The following is a 17,319-nucleotide window of genomic DNA, read 5'->3' on the forward strand; positions in this document are numbered from 1 at the left end:
GATTAAAGATTGAAAATGTGCAAACTCCACGTACACATTGACATGAGAAAATATCTCTTTCATTTCCAACATAACATTTACATATTGTTCTTCTGATTTCTTTTTGAGATTGATATCTCTCTTAGTGCCTGATTTTAAAATTTGAGCCTTCAGGAGCAGACAACTTTCAGGACAGCTACTAGTAAATCCCTTTTACAAAGAGAGAGATTAAGCATTAACCTCAAATACCAAATGACAGCCACACAATAATCGGAATGTCCTCAATTAGGACTTTACACTAATTTGCCCTAGAATTCCCAATAAGGCACGGATAATGTGTAGGAATGTAAATACCAACTTCATATCTTGACTAGAGCCTGCAACCAGGTTAGTTAACATTATGAAATACGAATAAACATAGAATCCAACGATTTTATAAATAGAATTACAATCATCCTATAACTTAATGTACTATGAGATTGTACACATTATGGAGCCTTATGGGAGATCGTAGCCTCAAGCCTATCCATCAAGCCCAGGAGCACGGAATGATTTGTCATTTGGCGTTCTGGCCCCTCTAGGGGTTGCTCTACTCAAATAGAATCTTGTGCTACTTGCATCCCTTCTATGTACATTCTCCCCTCCATAATAGGCCGGCAGATTGGATGAAAGCTTTAAAGGAATCTTTATCATAGTTAATTATGCTTTATATATGTATATATAATCTGTTGATCAAATATCATAGTTAATTATGCTTTATATATGTATATATAATCTGTTGATCAAATATTTTGTATGAAGAATAATGCATGGCATTTTGGTTTTACTAATTGATTTTGTTACATTTGAAGGGCAGTAGGAATATATGCAGATTTGACTAATTTCCATTTAATAGGAAGTAGGAATGTATGTAGATAACATATTGCTACACAGATATATAACCTCCAAAAAAGTCTCTAACTGTACCTCACACACATGTTAATGTTTTAGCTTCGGTCAGATTAGTTCAATCCAATATGTTTATCTATTAAGCATCATCACTAGTTAATGATGAATTAAATTACGTGCGCGCAATACTCACACACACATAGTTGTTGGCAGATATTTTTAATTGTTATTAATCAATGATATTTATTGGTCATAACTATATTGCCATGATGATCATATTTCATATGCAGATCTTGCTATCGATTAATGATAGTATCCTATCTTTCACATGTGCGTGCACACACACATTTATATTAAAGTTAGGTTAATCCATGCCTAAAATTGCTGACTAGTGCAAACCATTATCATGTGTGTTGGTTTTCCAAGATTGTTGCAAATGTACTTAGCACTCACTACCATTATATTTGCTATGTGTTTTTTAAATGGCAACGACCTCTTATTTAAATTGAGAGTAAGTAATGAAGAGACATGTCCCATGAACTATTCATTAATTAGATAATTAATATAATAAACATTTAATCATATATACACACACACACACACACACACACACGACAGAAGCTACCAAACATCAACGCTCCTTAGCTAGGAAGTGTTACCTCAAATTAATATCAAGCTAGCAAGATAAAGAATATCTTTGATAAGAAGATATCCATCATTTTTGTAAACTTTCTACAACTTTTGTTATAAATCAAACTTGGTTTATACCTTCTTGTTGTACTTGTTGAGGATAATCTTCAATGTTCAGACGAGTGAATTAATAAATATAATTTTGGAGATGATTTTATTTTTTGTGAATTGTCTTTAGGGCAGTATTGATCAAGGAGTAGACTTCTAATAATTATGTGCCCTTAACCTTCAGCCACACGCTACATAAATACCTTACCCAAAGGGCATGTCCCTTGAAGGGACATGACCCTATGTAGGTTGGCCCATAAACTCCTCATAATCGGCGCCTAAAGGATGTAATGACTTGTAAACAATCTTAACTAGGATTAGTTAAGGTTTAACACTCAAACAATTAAAACCTAAAGGATATGTTGATCATGCCAATCAAAGGAGTAATATAAAACTAGGCTTTCATAAGGCATCAAGAGAATGTTAAGGATTGTGTGATCCCTTTTACAAAGAGAAAGATTAAGCATTAACCTCAAATACCAAATGACAGCTACACAATAATCAGAATGTCTTCTATTAGGACTTTACTCTAATTTGCCCTATAATTCTGAATAAGGCACAAATAATGTGTAGGAATGTAAATTACCAACTTCATATTTTGACTAGAGCTTGCAACCAATTTAGTTAACATTATGAAATATGAATAAACATAGAATCCAACAATTTTATAAATAGAATGACAATCATCCTATAACTTACCTAATATACTGTGTGATTGTACACATTATGGAGCCTTATGGGAGATCATAGCCTCAAGCCTATCTAGCAAGACCAGGAGCACAGAATGATACTTGTCATTTGGCCTTTTGGCCCCTCTAAGGGTTGCTCTACTCAAATAGAATCTTGTGCTACTTTCATCCCTTCTATGTACATTCTGCCCTCCATAATAGGAGGGGAGATTGGATGAAAGCTTTAAAGGAATCTTTATCATAGTTAATTATGTTTTATATATGCATATATAATCTGTTGATCAAATATTTTGTATGAAGAATAATGCATGGCATTTTGGTTTTACTAATTTATGTTTGTTACATTTGATGGGAATTAGGAATGTATGCAGATTTGACTAATTTCCATTTGATAGGAAGTAGGAATGTATGTAGATAACATATTGCTACACATAGATATATAACCTCCAAAAAAGTCTCTAACTGTACCCCACACACATGTTAATGTTTTAGCTTCGATCAGATTAGTTGATCAATCCAATATGTTTATCTATTAAGCATTATCACTAATTAATGATGAATTAAATTACATGTGCGCACATAGTTGTTGGCAGATATTTTTAATTGTTATTAATCAATGATATTTATTTGTCATAACTATACTGCCATGATCATATTTCATATGCAGATCTTGTTATCGATTAATGATAGTATCATGTCTTTCACATGCACACGTGCACACACACATTTATATTAAAGTTAGCTTAATCCATGCCTAAAATTGATGACTAATGCAAACCATTATCATTTGTGTTAGTTTTCCAAGGTCATTGCAAATGTAATTAGCACTACCATTATATTTGGTATGTGTTTTCCAAATGGCAACGACCTCTTATTTAAATTGGGAGTAAGCGATGAAGAGACATGTCCCATGAATGGGACATGTCTATTAATTAATTAGATAATTAATATAATAAATATTTAATCATATATATATATATATATATATATATATATATGACAAAAGCTATAAAACATCAACACTTCCTCTTAGCTAGGGAGTGTTTACCTCAAATTAATATCAAGCTAGCAAGATAAAGAATATCTTTGATCAAAAGATATCCATCATTTTTGTAAAGTTTCTACAAATTCTATTATAAATTAGACTTAGTTTATGCCTTTGTTGTACTTGCTGATGATAATCTTCAATGTTCAAACCTGAGTGAATTGATAAATATAATTTTGGAGATGATTTTATTTTTAACGAATTGTCTTTAGGGCAGTATTGATCAAGGAGTGGACTTCTAATAATTGTGTGTCCTTAACCTTCAACCACACCTTACATAAATACCTTACCCAAAGGGCATGTCCCTTGAAGGGACATGACCCTATCTAGGTTGGCCCATAAACTCCTCATAATCGATGCCTAAAGGAGACGTTGATCATGCCAATCAAAGGATTAATATAAAACTATGCTTTCATAAGGCATCAAGAGGATGCTAAGGACTGTGCAATCTCCACAGTTAGATCAGTATGTTGATCACAGTTACGGATTTAACACTCCCTCTTAACTTGATAAACATATTGAGAGATAACATATATAGCAACATCAATTAAGATGAATAAGCATAGATTGATACCCTATATCTATCTGAATCTTTCTTAGCATGTGGTATCATTGAACATATGATACTATGTCATATTACTAAACTTGTGATATGCCATATCACTGATACTAGTGATAACAATATTGCAAAGAATACAATATTCAGGATAAATTCGGAGAATAATTAAATTCTTCATTTATCTAAGTTGTGATTCATAGGTACTGGTATTCCTATATCACAACATGATCCTGAGTTAAGATCTACCAGAACACAAGATAAACTCTGGAGAATAATAAAATTCTTCCTCTATCCAAATTGTGACTTATAGGCATAACAATGTCTAAATCACAATGTGATCTTGAACTCATCTAGATCTTACAGTAGATCTCTATTATTTAGCAAATTATCTAAGAGATCGTCATCTCTCATTAATGTCTTTTATACAAGTGTTCATTATCTCATAGATTATCACCTCTAAAATAATGAATACAAATGGTGGAGCCCATAACAGTCGATGGCCTAATAATAAAATTATTGTATTAATAATTTAAAGAATACAAATGAATTACAGTTCAATCATACCAAGTCTTTTCCTGAAGTGATCTACCTTCACTCAAGAGAGAGGTTTGGTGAGAATATCTATTTTTTAGTCTGAATTGCAAATGTATTTTAATTTTACAGTATTCCTATCTACCATATCTCTTACATAATGGTAAGGAATTTCGATATGTTTAGACCTGTAATGAAAAATAGGATTCATAGAAAGCTTGATTGAATTCTGATTATCATAATGAATAATCGTAGGATTCATGGCTTGACCAAATAATCACACTAGTAACTTTCTAAGCCAAACTGCTTCTTGAGAGGCCACCACTGCTGCAATGTATTTGTCTTCTATGGAACTTTGTGCTACCAAAGACTTCTTTCTACATATCCATGATATCATCGTTGAGCCTAAACTAAAACAACATCTTGAAGTGGTTTTCCTGTTAGTTCACTTCCAACCCAATCTGAGTCTATGTATCCATGTAGATCCAATTCAACCTTCTTATACTTGAGCCCAAGGTTAAGAGTGTATTGTAAGTATCTCAAGATGTGTTTGACTGCAACTAGGTGAATCTCCTTTGGCTCACACATAAGCTGACTTAATGTATCAACAAAATAGAAAATTTCAGGTCTTGTATTTACCAAGTACATAAGGGACCCAATCATCTGTCTGTAGAGAGTAGAATCTATGGAAGGTGATTCTGTTGTTGCTTCCTTGAGTTTATGTAAATTAGTCTTCATGGCAGAAGACATAGGCCTGCAATTCCACATTCCAAATCTCTCCAAGATGTCTAATGTATACTTTCCTTGATTCAGTATGATGCTATCAGGATTCTACCATACTTCCAATCCTAGGAAGTAATGAAGGAGTCCTATATCTTTCATCTCAAATTCTCTAAATAGACATTTCTTGCATTGATTTATGAGATGATCATCACCTGTCATTAGTAGATCATCAACATACAGTATCAAAATTACCATATCATCTTTATCCCTTTTATAATATAGATTTGGATCAGCTTCATTCTTGGAGAATCCTAAGCCGGTGAGATACTTATCAATTATTTCATACCATGCCCTTGGAGCCTATTTAAGCCCATAGATAGCTTTCTTGATCCTACAAACAAAAATTTTACGGTTATGAGATTCAAATCCTTCAGGTTTCTCCAAATATACCTCTTCTGTAATATTTCCATTTAGAAATGTTATTTTTACATCCATTTGATGTACTTTCCATCCCTTCAATGCTGCAATAGCTAGGATTGTTCATACGGAGGTGTATTTGGCAACAAAGGCAAAGATTTCTTCATAATCAATCCCTTCTTTCTGAGAGAATCCACTGGCTACGAATTTGGCTTTATATTTTTCAATGCTACCGTCAACAACATGATTGATTTTAAATATCTACTTAGAGAAATATCAAAATTTCTTTCAAGTCTTGGAACAATTTCCCAAACATCATTCTTCATATTGGATTGGTATTCTTCTGTCATGGCATCCTTCAAAGTTGTATGTTTAGTAGCATCTGAAACATTGGTTAGTTCTGATTTAGATAAATCATTCATGTTTGCTACATAACTAGAAAATCTTTTGGGTCTTTTGCTTTCTCTTAATGTTCTAGATGATGCATCGAAGTCTTGTGCTTTCTCTACTACCTTAATGGCCCAAAGTGGTATTTTCTTAAAATTCTTGGTTTCTTCAAGATTGAGGTTTTGAATTTCATCTTCAATTTTTTCAATGTTCTCCCTCTAAGACTCAGATTCGACATTTCCTTAAAAACTAGGTAGGGGAGAGGGTTCTTCAGAACTTAGAGCTCTTTTGAATGCTAAATCTTCTTCAAAAATTACATCCCTACCAAGTTCAATATTTTTCTGACCAGGTATGAAAATCCTATATGCTTTATAGATGTTTCACTATACCCAACAAAAATACCTTTCCTCCTGGAGGGTTCTAACTTAGTTCTCTTTCCTTTTGGAACATGTATATATATTGGACACCCAAAAATCCTAAGATGACTTATATTAGGTTTAACCTTAGCAAAGAATTCTTTAGGAGTTTTATCTCTAAGGAAGGAGTGAGGACTTTATTTTGAATATAGACAACAATACAAGAGGCTTCTGCCCAAAGATAATATTTTAGATTTTGATCAAATATAGTAGCTCTTGCAACTTCTATAATTGTCCTATTCTTCCTTTCTGCTACCCCATTTTGTTGCGGGTTATAAGGAGCGGTATACTCCCTTTTAATTCATGTTTCTTTACAAAACTCTTTACATCTTCAGGTGTTGTAACCGAGATTAGATTCCTTTTTATTTTTGGTACATAGAGTACTCCTTTGAGAAGAAGCGAACTACTCGACTTTAGTTTCAAGGTGCAATTTTCAATTCCTTTGACAGAATGTGCTAAATTAGCACCGATGGTGACTCATCATTAATTGTTTTTGATATAGAGTCTAGTGCTTCTTTGTATCTTGTAATATGTCAAGATGATCCTGTTAGAATCTAATAAGATTAATAACCCAGAAAATTAGTGCAAAGAATAAATATCTAAATTATGAATGCAAATGATACAAAATCAAAATAGCATCATAGAGTTAGTCTCCAAGAGAGTAATGCAAATGCTGGAAGCAAAATAGAATTAAGAGGATGCAAAAACAAGAGATGCAAATACAAGCCAGGTAGCATGCTTATATAGGCTAGGAAGAGGGAGGAGGTGGCAACACCAACCAATGAGGAGCAACCATCTATCGGACTAAAGATAACAAAGTATCTTCCCAAGATAGCTAATGGATGCTCACATGTAGGAAGGTGACACCTCACAACCATTCACCTAATAAGACATGCTTTATTAACCTAAGCGAGATTATTAAAAGTGTAAGAAAAACCTAGCAAAATAGGATAAATAAAAAATTACACTAATACCCCCCCCATAAGCAAAGCTTAGGTGGATGTAGAAATGGGTCCCGACAAGTCAAGCCTGATGAGGTACCCATATACATAAAATTCTCCCAAAAGAGAGAGAAAAGAGACTCCCCAAAGAAAATTAGGACTCCAAGTGAGAGGAAGAGGCCCCCCCAAAAGATGAAGCATCCCACACCCCCAACAATGCTTGCAAATTTTGTCTAGTAGATCCACTTACATCGAACAAGTTTTCTTCCCTTAGGAAAAGGGACAAGATCCCAAGTGTGGTTCCTCATCAAGGAACTATACTCCTCCTGCATCGATGTATCCCACTCAAAAATACCAGAAGACTCATTGAAGGACTGTGGATTTGAGGCAGTAACAATGAAGATATGTAGAGCATCCTGGAATTGTGAACGAGTCTGCTTGGTGTTTGATGGATCCCCAACCCAATCACCTGCAAACTGCAAGGTTTGTCTAGCCCAAAGTGGACCAGAAGATGGAGAATCTAAAGGAGAACCATCAACTTGTGAATGATGACTAGGAGAGGAAGGAGGTGAGTCCTCTAAATCACTCTCTGCATCAAAAGTGGAGGTAGAAGACTACTCAAGTAAATCTGACCCATTAGAAGATCTATCATGTATTCCAAGTGACTCCAATGTCAAAGTAGAAGACAACCCTGTGACCATGCTTTGCTGGTTAAGCCGATGCAAGTAGTGGAAGTTAAGATGGCCAAACCGCTCATGCCATAATCTGCTCACATCATTAAAGTGAGTGAGAAAAACAGTCAAAGGAGGATCAGGAACAAAGTGAGAAAACATATAGAGTCGTGACTGATGATCTGCTCTCCCAACTGCAACTGTAGAATCATTGTGCAACTCACATATCTCCACTGAACTAGGAGTGAACTCAACTTGCTTGCCTAAACTTGTGTGAGTGATCTGGTATACCGATAGGAGATTAGTTGACAATGAGGGTACACAAGGAATATTATGGAATGTGCCATCCCCCACATCAACAGACCCTCTCCCACACACCTCAACAGAAGTGTTATCACCCATCAACATAGAAGGCATAGTACATGGCTCCAAGGATGCAATTTCTTCCTTAGATGAAGCCATGTGGTGTGAAGTACTCGAATCAAGAACCCAAGTGGATGGTGAGGAAGCAACTGCAAAAAGAGCCTTGCCCTTTCCTTTCCCCTTGCTATTTTCTTTTTCTTTGTTAGACCCTTCATTAGAACTTTGTTTGATAGACTCAAGAACACTGATATTATTCTTCTCAAGAATGTATGTCAAGTGATCAAGTTGTTTCTGCAAACATTTATGTTCATCATGACCAGGTCTTTCACAATAGGCACATTTGACCTTTTCTTTCTTAAGCTTATTTCCCTTGGAAGATGGTGTACCAATAGTTGCTTTTGAAGAAATCGATATCTGATCCTTCTTCTCCTCGCTATTCTTTTGTTTCTTGTCCTTACTATTGTTGTTACTACTTTGTTCTTGTTGTTCTTTTGTGCCTTGGTTGGCAGCCAAGGCATGTGACTTAGAGGACTTAAGAGTGTCCTTACTATTGTCGAGTGAGATTGACAGCAAAATCATCTAAAGATGGCATGGTGAATTGAGTACCAAGTGCACCCTTAGTAGCATAGAAGGTAGAGACAAACACAGAATATTTTGAACTTAGCTTAGAGAGAATACTAAGAATCAGTTGTTCATCTTTATTTTCAATTCCACATTGTTTTAACTGCAGCCTTAGTGATTTCAATTTGGTGAAGAAATCTTGAATTGTGTTGAAATTGCCTGGACTCAAACTAATTAATTCATTTTCCAACATATGACCCCTCATTGAATCTTGTGTGCCAAATAGTGTTTCTAGCTTTGTCCATACTTCATTTGGTGTATCCAAAGACTTAATGTGAAATAGCAAGTCAGGAGAAACAGACAAACACAATGTTCCATATGCCTCATCACATTTGTTAAACCACTTAGGCTTGTCTTCATCTTTAGCAGGTTCAGTTTCAAGTCCCATAGTTATCCTATTTAATCCAGCTTTCTTTAAGTGAACTATCATGCGTGATTTCCACTCAAAGTAATTGTATGGAGTTAGGATGGGTATATTTGTTTGATCCATGATGAAGAAATGCAGAGAAGAAATGCTAAAAAGAAGAGAACCCAGCCACGACAATGCCCCCCCCCCCCCCCCCCTTTTTACTCAGTCAAAGATCCCCCCCAAAGAAATATGATTTGGCACTTTATTTTAGTGCATTTACAACTACTACTAGAAAGAAATACTTAGTGGTCTTGATTTCAATGCATTACAAACCCTCATGAAGAGCATATGTTGAAAGTGAAATTTAGACACAATAATCGAGGAAACAAATAGCACCACTATGATCTACTCAAAAAATCATGCACTTTCAAAAAAAGAATCGCCTCGATACGAGGTCGTATGAGAAAGTTATGATTCTCTAAAGTTTTCAAAACGAGAACTGTGCACTGTTATGGCCAAGAATCTGCAATTTTTGAAAATTTTATGCATGAAAATCAAAAGTCAACTCCACTAGTGGATAGAGCACAGAAAAATAACCAAGGTCATAATAAGAATCATCAAAATCAGAGTTCGTATGAGCAAGACAAGACATTTGAAAATTGCGTTCAAATTTGCGACTGCCAACGGAGAGGGGTATGGCTGTAGCTTTCTGTGCTAGATCCTGCAATATATATAGTTTAAATGCAAAATCTAAAAGATACCCAGATGGTTTTTCGAGGCTGCGAACAAAACCCAGAAAGCGTTTTTCTTGCAAATGTACAGAAGATGTTGCTATAGTGTAAATCAGACGCCTTTAACAGTAAAAAACGGCTCCAAAAATCAAAAAATGACCCCAACAACCAGAATATGACATGCAAATGATGGATCAGCTTCCTAAGTCCATCAATGGCATGCTGGAACCTACAAAACTGATTGAAAACTCCAAATATGCAAGTTGGTTGTCCGATTTGAGATTGAAACCTCAGAGAAAAATCGTTTTTGTCAAAACTTTTCTGATTCTCAAGATCATCCAAAGATGCAAGAGAAGAGCATACTTCGTTTTTCAAAAAACTATAATAAAGTTTATTAGCCCCCCCTGAATCTCTCAAATAAGGAAACTAAAATCTACTCTTGCACATAGAAAAACTTTGATACCATGTTAGAATCTGATAAGATTAATAACTCAGAAAATTAGTGCAAAGAATAAATATCTAAACTATGAATGCAAATGATACAAAATCAAAATAGCATCATAGAGTTAGTCTCCAAGAGAGTAATGCAAATGCTAGAAGCAAAATATCATTAAGAGGATGCAAAAACAAGATATGCAAATACAAGCTAGGTAGCATGCTTATATAAGCTAGGAAGAGGGAGGAGGTGGCAACACCAACCAATGAGGAGCAACCATCTATTGGACTAAAGATAGCAAAGTATCTTCCCAAGATAGCTATTGGATGCTCACATGTAGGAAGGTGACACCTCACAACCATTCACCTAATAAGACATGCTTTATTAGCATAAGCGAGATTATTAAAAGTGTAGGAAAAACCTAGCAAAATAGGAAAAATAAAAAACTACATTAACAGATCCACTATCAATCACCCATGCCTTATTTGAGACTTCATTTGATAGTGCCGAATACAATACACGATTCTCAAGATCATAGTTATCTTCTTCCCTAGTAATGTTTGTACAGTTCACTTGTTTGGAATTCTCATGGCAATTAGATCTGTAATGTCCAAACTTTTTGCATTTGAAGCATTTTATTTTGGATAGATCTTTCTTAGGTTTTTCATTCTTTTGATTACCCTTTTTCTTCTTGAAGTGCTTCTTCTTGCCTTTATGAGAATTTGTGTTAAGAACATGAAGTTCTTCACCTTCAGTTTTCAACTTTCCCCATTTCTTAAGTTTTTTGGATTCTTCCTGAAGACAATCTCCCTTAAGTCTATTGAAGTCAAGAATATTGTTTGTGGCACTTACTCCTTGTGCAAATGTTTCCCATGAATCTGGTAATCCATCTATAGCCATCAGTGTTAGTTTTGTGTCATTAATGATGGTTCATATACTTGCAATTTCATCTCTTAGATAGACAACCCTTAGGAAGTAAGAATTCATCGATTCTCCCTTCTTTATTTGTATATGATTTAGTTGCCTTTTTAGTGCGACAAATCTAGTTGCATTGTTAACCTCATATGCATTTAATAATGCATTCATAATATCAAATGTTGTTTGATGTTTTTTTAGCATGGGTACTATTTCATTTTTCACTCCATCTAATATGATCTATATGGTTTCTTGTTTCCTTTACTCCAGATAGTTTTATGAGGTTCAACAACAGGTTGTCTGGATGTTGAATCAAAAAATTGTTTTACATCACTTTCTTCAAGAATCATCATGATTGTGAATTTCCAAACATCAAAGTGTTCTTTCCCATCAAACATGTCCTCGGGTCTGATTGTGTATGCCATTGAAGATAGAAGAACGATGTTAGATATATATCATCTGATTATTTAATTAGCAGAGCATAGGTTCGACTACCAGAGCTCTAATACCATGTAAAGTTTCTACAAAATTTGTTATAAATCATACTTAGTTTATACCTTCTTGTTGTACTTGCTAAGGATAATCTTCAATGTTCAAACTTGAGTGAATTAAGAAATATAATTTTGGAGATGTTTTTATTTTCTATGAATTGTCTTTAGGGCAGTATTGATCAAGGAGAAAACTTCTAATAATTGTGTCCTTAACCTTCAACCACACCCTACATAAATACCTTACCCAAAGGGCATGTCCCTTGAAGGGACATGACCCTATCTAGGTCGGCCCATAAACTCCTCATAATCGATGCCTAAAAGATGTAATGATTTGTAAACAATCTTAACTAGGATTAGTTAAGTTTAACACTCAAACAATTAAAACCTAAGGGAGATGCCGATCATGCCAATCAAAGGAGTAATATAAAACTAGGCTTTCATAAGGCATCAAGATAATGTTAAGGACTATGTGATCTATACAGTCAAATTAGTATGTTGATCAGAGTTACGGATTTAACAATTTTGATATCAAGAGTATCAGTCTCCCAGAAAATCAACATATGATATTCACCAAATACTCAATAAGGTTTGATATCACATCTGATATCATGAGTATTGGTCTCCTAGAATACAAGATGTCCACCAATTACTGAAACATGTTTGATATCACATTTGATATCATGAGTATTGGCCTCCTAGAATATCAATGATATTCATTGAATACTCTTTGAGTAATGGCCTGTTGAGATGCAAGATATTCACCAAATACTGCGAGTAGTGGCTTTTCAGAACATCAAGTTGTGTGATATTCACCAAGTGCTCTATGAGTAATGGCCTTCCAGAACATCAAGACACGTGATATTCACCATGTACTCTATGTAATGACCTTCCAAAATATCAATATGCATAACATTCATCATGTACTCAAAAAAATTTAATAAGGTATGTGCACACGCATTCTCATAATGCTTACCATATACACATCCACCATGCAAAGTATAATCTATTATGAACTACATAGACATCATATGATATCCATCATAATAGAAGATTTAGTTATTGTAAGATTGTCACCTTTCAATAACTTCTACAAATACAAGTGGCATCATTTGCAAGTCATCAGTTGCTCGTGATATACACAAGGGGGTAGGCCCATTAAAATCACATAAATAAGAGGTATATTCATGAATCACAGTCCTCTTCTTTGCTACAATTTATTGATCACTGCATAATCCATCTCAACATAGTTTACTACCTCTTAATCAATATGATCGAGATCATCAAAAGTTGATTGAATCATCTCCTCTATCTAATCCCTCTTTTTAAGGTTGCCTAAAATGTCAAGCTTCCTCTCAATGCCAAGCCACATATAATTGAATATTTCAATAGTCACACAAGATCTCTCTAGCTTGCAATATGGTAATTGTACTAAAGAATTCATTGCAAGTGAGGGAAAATATGTCTCTTGCAACTACAACTTAGACACTCCTACGTGTTTGAACATCTAGAAGTAAGGCCAGTTGGGTCATCATTTGGAACCACCACCTATAGTTCAAACTTAGAGTTAGTTAGTCTCTATGTGGAGTTGTATCTAGTAGATATGCTTATAAGAGTTTCTCCTCCTACTCAATTTCCATTGTCGAATTCCACAATATAAACATGAATACATATAGTCTATACTTAACACTACCTAGAGTGGGATGTACTATTCAAATTTGAAAAGCATAATAGGTCTTCCCTTTATTCGACTTCTACCCACAACAAGGCTTTGATATTGATCTTTACAACAATGAACCACAAGTCTACCAGAAAGCTTGTAGACGTGTGTGCATTAATTGTAAAACAATGAACTACCTAGATATGACCAATCCCAATACCAATGCTCGATGCCAACAATGTCGATGACCAAGATGGAGTCGGTTGCTTCACAACACTCCGGTTGAAGCGTTGGATGGTTTGAGGTCAAATACCATAAGTGGTGCAAATGATAAAGCCCTTTGAAATGATTATGTTAGTTGTTCAGATGTTTCTCTCAGGGTTTAGGGTTTCAGGGATTTGGGATTTGGTTAGGGTTTTCAAACCCTAAGGATAATAGCTAGGGTTTTAATATTTATGATCTCAGATGCCAAAGATCAGCATTAGTTTATTTATTAAGTGTAGGATCTCCAAGGTTAGGGTTTTATGATTTTATGATCGTAAACCCCAAGGATTAGCATCAATTTTTGTAGGGTTTTGTCATTTCAAAGCGCGGGGATTAGCATGAGTGTTTTAATTGTCAGCTTCAATCCTCCAATAGTAGTGCTTCATTGGTATAAAGATCTTTACCTGGGTTTTTCTTGAGGAATTTCACTAGGGTGACTTTTTTGTCAAGCCATCATTTCATTATACTTATATGGGATTGCCTGCAAACCATTTGATAGAATGTGAGACCTTTGTTTGGACCTAATCACATTCTAGCAGCTAATTGACCGCATGAAAAAGGTTGAGATTGACAGTGTGGCCCTAAAAGACATTGCTATTGTGGCATCCTCGCTCTCTCGTAAGCTTTGTAATCAATTGAAAGAGGCTGAATCTGAGAATCAAACTCTTTGTGATATCGTGTAGTCCCTATGCGAGACAGTTAATGATTTGAAACATGTAGAAAACTCTCTCACAGGTATACAGATGGATTTGAAAGACCAATTTGATTGTTGCCTACAACAAAACCCGGTCACCGACCTCAATAAAATTCAAGATACACTTGAGCGCACAACGCAAATGATGACTATCCATGATTTGAAGATGAAACAAGAGGAACTCGATAAAAAACAATGCTCTATACAGATCAAAACAGAACAACAGCTGAAATCATGAGCATCTATTTGCAGCAACCCCATTTCTTCCGCTTCTCCTCCTTCTGCTACTCTCTCTGGAATTGAGAAGGTAGTCCAGACTAAGATAGCAGATGAAAGGATCAAGTGTGCCTGTGAGCTAAACTTAAGGGTCCACGGTCTCCCTCTTCCTTGCCCTAAGCCTCTTGTAGCAGGTTACTCCTTCCTTAAAGACCAATTGGATATCACTGACATCTCACTGGATTGTGCTTGGGTTGGACATGACAATACCCTCTTTATCTAGTTCCTTTCACTTGTTGACTGCCTTCAGGTGCTTAGGAAAAAGAGGAAACTCTTCTCTCTCCCCATCAAGATTTATCTTGATGAGGATCTCACCAAATCACAAGTGGCAGAACTTAAGGAGGCTTGGGCTCTCATTGTGGCTACCAAACAAGAGGGTAAATGGGCAGCGATCAAAAACCTCAAGGCTGTGATTCATGACACTTTCCCTACTAGTTGGGAGTCGAGATTGAAGTAGGTCCTAAAAGGCTACTGACATTTCCTAGATCTGTGTGACCCCGCAAGCGATCTCCTCACCAACAACACGCCTCTCATAGCACTCAGCTTCATCACAGGGCCTTTGGTAGCCACACAAATTAGTCGTTGTTAGACTTTTTCCTATGAGGACATATACCTATTCTTTTTCGTGATGTCTCCTGCTTTCTTCTTCTTCTTTTGTACTTGTTCTTTTTTAGACATCGTTTGGTGCTTTGTTTGTCTACTTTCTTCTTGGTGTAAGTTTTCGGTCCCATAGACCCACGTTGTGGTCTTTTGTTGGACATTAATAAAATTATCTTATCTTATCTTATCTGCCATGAAGTCATCTTGGCGTCAGGAGTCACCAAGTTGGACTGTTTAATTATTTTTCCGAGATTGAATATAATATCTAGGTGTCCCTCTTATGTATATCTAGACCCAATAGATATATGCCACATCTGAGCCTCAAATATTTTGATCGAACTTTATAATATATTCATGACAACTTTATTAGTATAGATGCCACTAGAAATATACACCCTATGATAATGAAATATAATCGTGGAACTATTCCATGCACAAATTTCCCAAGGCCCATCATCCCTGCAAAATCATTGAATGACACCATTCAAATTTAAAAATATAGGGAGATGGCTTGAGCACACTCTAGAATGGTGTTTTTACAACACAATGAACACAGTGTATATCATAGAAGGATTGTTGAGATCAAACAAAGCATTGATCTTTTATCCTGAGTGCAAGTTCCGAGCCCATTTGTAAATGCTTGTAGAAACCCTTCATTGCACTCAACAACCACATGAATTAGCAAGCCGCTTGTTTCATAAGCAACTCTTGAAACTACTTTCTATGTTAGGTGCCAATTATTTCATCTAGGGACTTTGAATATCAAATGCTCAAGCATAAAAGGTGACCCAAATATGACGTTTGAAGTCAACTTGTATTCCTTCGTTGATGATTATTTAATAAACCTTAGCTTCACCAATGAACTCTCTCCATCCTATTATTTTTTATTGTCTCCCTTAAACCCATGGATTTTGAAGTTATGTATTTGTTAGTTTCTTCCATTTGCAACTTGGCTCTAATATTATCTTGGCTTTGCGAGATCACTACAAATTTACTAAGCATTGTCATTATATTTGGTATGTGTTTTCCAAATGGCATTGATCTCTTATTTAAATTGAGAGTTAGCCATGAAGAGACATGTCCCATTCAAGGTGAATGGGACATGTCTATTCATTAATTAGATAATTAATATAATAAATATTTAATCATTATTATATATATATATATATATATATATAATATCTCGTATATAATTATATATAGGTTTATCTGACATAAGCTACCAAACATCAATAATGTGCATGGACAAGAACCAATGTTATCAAATATTTGTTTTTATGGTGTGGAGTTTACTTTGTAGGTTGTTATGAACATAATTCCATGACTCTCTACAAGTCGACAAGTCAGGTCCAGGTCAGCAAGTTAGGTCAGCTGTACCGATTTCAATATACGATAGCAAAAGGATGAAGACAAGGGTAAATCTTCATAAAAAATTCGAAGGTTTTGTCACTTTGTATTCATCATGTCAAAAATACAAGATTAGAAGGTATTATAATCTGACCCTATTTCCTTACCATGGCATCAGAACCAGATTTGAAATAATACCAAGAGCATATACAACCTTAGAAAATCTAAAAACACCATTAAAAAAATTACAATTAATTTGCAATCATGGTGAACAAAATTAGATTTGAAGATAGACTTGATGGCACTGCAAATTTTGGCTCATGGAAACTTAGATTAATGATGACACTTAGACAAAAAAAATTAGAGTCGTGTGGGAAATATTGTACCTATAAAAGATGATGAGATTAAGAAAACTCAATGGAAAAAGAATAACGACATAGTCATTAAGATCCTAGTGGACTCAGTAAAGGATCATATAGTTCCTATTATATCAAAATTGGACAGTGCTCATGTCATGTTTACCTTCTTAGAAAACATTGAGATAAACAATACTAGTCAAGCCCTTGCACTAAAGCCACAATTACACTAGAT

The sequence above is a fragment of the Cupressus sempervirens genome, chromosome 3 (genome assembly GCF_028749045.1).
Source record: "Cupressus sempervirens isolate cs-2001-9-10 chromosome 3, ASM2874904v1, whole genome shotgun sequence".
Classification (NCBI taxonomy): domain Eukaryota; kingdom Viridiplantae; phylum Streptophyta; class Pinopsida; order Cupressales; family Cupressaceae; genus Cupressus; species Cupressus sempervirens.